Raw genomic sequence first — 3581 nt, 5'->3', positions numbered from 1 at the left:
GTCAAATAATAATCCTTTGAGGACCAGCAGTTTGCGTAATGGCTATGTCGCTGGACTCCCATGTAGTCAACTATGGTTTGAGTCCCAGACCCGATGGCTTAAAATCATGTCGGGCGCATGTGCATGCGTGCCCAAGGTCCCAAGAGAATAATGGAGGAGAAGGGATTGCAGCATGGCCATCCCCCAGGGGGTGATTTCTCGCTTTCTGTCTCTCTGTCTCTCTCTTTCTGGCAAGCACATGCACCCTATAGCAAAAACCTCTGCAATAATAATAATAATAATAATCCTTTGATATTTTGTAATACTCAATGTACAATTTAATTCCCCCATTTTTTTGGAGAGGTTTTTGCTACAAGGTGTGTGCACTCACCAGAGAGACAGAGGGAGACAGAGAGAGACAGAGAGACCAAAAGTGATAAATCCCCCCCCAGGGGAGATGGCCACGCCATAATCCTTTCTCCTCCATTCTCCTCTTGGGATCTTGGGCACGCATGCACACGCGCCTGACATGAGTTTAAGCCACCGGGTCTGGGACTCTAACACAACTTGAAAGATTAATTTATTTTGGAAGAAGTGTGGGGAAGCAAAACTCCTGAATGTTTAAATCTCAATTAACTTTTATCTACATGCATAGCAGATAGAATTGCTTCAAAGAAATCATATGAAATTCTTCAAGCGTTTGTGTCTATTCCTTTCTTTGCAGTAGTTTCTCTTGGGGATGCTAGCATGTTAACTATTGTCATAGGCTGAACTGCATATGCTCAAATTCTTGTGTTGAGCCCTAACCCCTAGCACCTCAGAATGTTGTTTTTGGAGACATGGTCTTTAAACAGGTGATAATTAAATGAAAATGTATCCCCTAGAGTGGACCCTATGAGATTTGCAGGGAGGAAAGACCAAGTGAAGACATGGGGAGGTGACAGCCATCTACAAGTCAGGTGGAAATACCTTAGATAAAATCAGCCCTGCTGACACCTTGATCTCAGATGTCTAGCTTTCACAACTGTGAGAAATACATTTCTGTTGCTTAAGCTACCCAGGCTGTGGAACTTTTGTTTTGGCAGTCCTAGCACACTAACACGACCATGAATTCCTTGTGTAAATTTGTTCCTAACGCAGTCAGGTTCTTCACTGTTTTCATTTCTTTCGCAGCCCCACTTGATCCCACCTGAGGTCTCTAGTCACTGCTCCCGTTAAAACTGCTATTTGGAGCAGAACATAAAAAAATGGAAACAACTCTTTTTCTGTTTTTCTTTCTTTTGTTTTTTTGAAGAGGTTTTTGCTATAGGGTGCATGTGCTCACCAGAAAGACAGAGAGAGACAGAGAGACAGAAAGAGAGAAATCACCCCCGAGAGGGGATGGCCACACCACAATCCCTTCTCCTCCATTCTCCTCTCGGGATCTTGAGCAAGCACACACTCACGCCTGGCGTGAGTTTAAGCCACTGGGTCTTGAGACTTGAACTGCGGTCGACTACATGGGAGTCCAGCAACATAGCCATTATGCTAACTACTGGTCCCCAAAGTGGAAACAACTCTTGAAGTCAGATAGATGAATCTTGGCTTCAAACCTTGCTTCACCACTGCAAATGATTATGGGTTTTAGGATAAAATTTAAAAGGACCTGGCAGTAATCTACATTCAATTAGCAAAACCACACAAGACAGAGGAAATGTCCCACTCTGTTTTGCTGGATGATTCTGGTATAATTCAGGGTGTCCTTGAACATCAGTCTGAAGGTTCAGATCTGGGCAAGTGCCACTTAGCTATGCTCTCTATAGATTGGATTCCGATCTTTGTAGTTGCTTGTAGAAACAAATAATGTGGATAGGTCAATGCAATTTCATGGCCACTGCTGGAAATCTAAAAGAAAATGGCTCACTAGGGCTGTGTTTTCGACCCTTTACAAGTTTAACAGTTTTTATTATTGTTAGTGATTTAATGTGAGCAACAAAAGCTTCCTTTCTTCTTTCTCTTCAGTGAATTCTACCTTGTACTTTAGGAAACATGCAAAAAAGTATACAATGAAGAGGTTTAAGAATATATAATTTTGTTCTTTTTCTCAATACTTAAGTACAGAAAAAAGTTCAAGAATAATTTGTTTTCATCAAACATTAATATGCAATCCATATTTTAGATGTTTAGATAATTACGTTTACATAAAGAGTGTTATATGTTTATCCCTGGAATTCTTAAATATATGCATGTATGTCCACTTTTCCTGTAGTTTCAGCTTTCTGGCTCCTCATAAATTTCAAGGAAAAAGTATCTCTTTCTATCCTTGATCAAACAGCTTAATCTTCTCCTGCCTACGATTTTCAATTATACTGGCTTTGAAAGGTCTGAGGACATCGTCTGTATTAAAGACACTGCAAGCAGTCTAGCATTATTGTAAGCTGTGCGGGCTCAAATCCCACATGAAGTCTAGATCTCAATTTATCATACCCCCGGGCATGTCTACATTTTCTATAAACAAATTGGAATTATTTCCCCTTTTGATCTGGATATACTAAAAAAGAAATCTCTCCTCTTGGGACAAAAGCTTTCATTCTTTTTTTTCTCCTTTATTTTCTTTACTTTAAAGGACCTCGTTCCTGACAAAACAGGAATTGGGAGCCCACCAGCCCTTGTGCAGGTTTTCCACCTCTCTCTCCATAGTGACAGAAGGACTAAAGATCTAACCCCAGGCCTCTTTTCAGCTTAATTCCCATGGACATCTCCCATTATGGCAAAGGCAGCAGATAGGAAATCAGAGATGAAGCAATACTAAGTGTTACCCAGGGGACCTCTCATTTGGAGTAGAGAATGTATCACCTTTAGCCTTTTCTACCTTCCTCTCTGAGACCTGCCAAGTGCTGCCCAGGCTGTCAGTTTGCTGGCTGGGGCATGTGCAGAGTGAGAGCTTTGTAAGCGTTTCTGTTCCTTTGCCTTGGTTCCAAAGCTTGTTTATCTTTCATTATCTTTTTCATCCAAGGTGAACGTGAGCTATTAGGCAGTGTTCATAAAGCAATTGTTTGGCTTGTACACAAGAATTTTCTCACATTCTTGTGGGACTGATTTTCTCTATGCAAAGCATAAAAATTTGCTGTCCAATAAACTTTCTTCTCTTTTCCTTGTACAGTAAAGGAAGGTTTTTTTTGGCTATTTAGCCAAAGCTTTGAAAAGGAGAGGACTACATGGAAATGATACCCCCAAGGGAGTGGCTTTGACACAAAAAAGCAAAGTGATCGTGTTTCTGGGGTTTATAATAAGGTACTTCCTTTAGCTCAGAGTCTGGATGAATGTACACTGTAAAAGCAAAAACTGAAATGAAAAAAGGCGAACCACTTTTACTCAACAGAATTCTCTGCACAGGTCAAGGAAATGCCAGACTTAACAGATGTCTTAGACGGTGCCCTGCAGGTCAATAAATTAGAGTTTTGTTGAACCAGGAAGAGGAAGGAATTCCAGGACTTCAGGTCCCCAAATGGAAATGCCCCTTAGGACAAGTCTAAACTAGGGAAATAGCACTGGAGCTCTTCCAAGTCAGTTGGCCCAGTCTCCTGTAACTCATTTCTGGGCCCCCTGAAGCTGTTTGTTCA

Source organism: Tupaia chinensis, unplaced genomic scaffold, assembly GCF_000334495.1.
Source record: "Tupaia chinensis unplaced genomic scaffold, TupChi_1.0 Scaffold000414_1, whole genome shotgun sequence".
NCBI classification, from domain to species: Eukaryota; Metazoa; Chordata; class Mammalia; order Scandentia; family Tupaiidae; genus Tupaia; species Tupaia belangeri.
The sequence above is the reverse complement of the archived record's forward strand: the minus strand, read 5'-3'. Positions refer to the sequence as shown.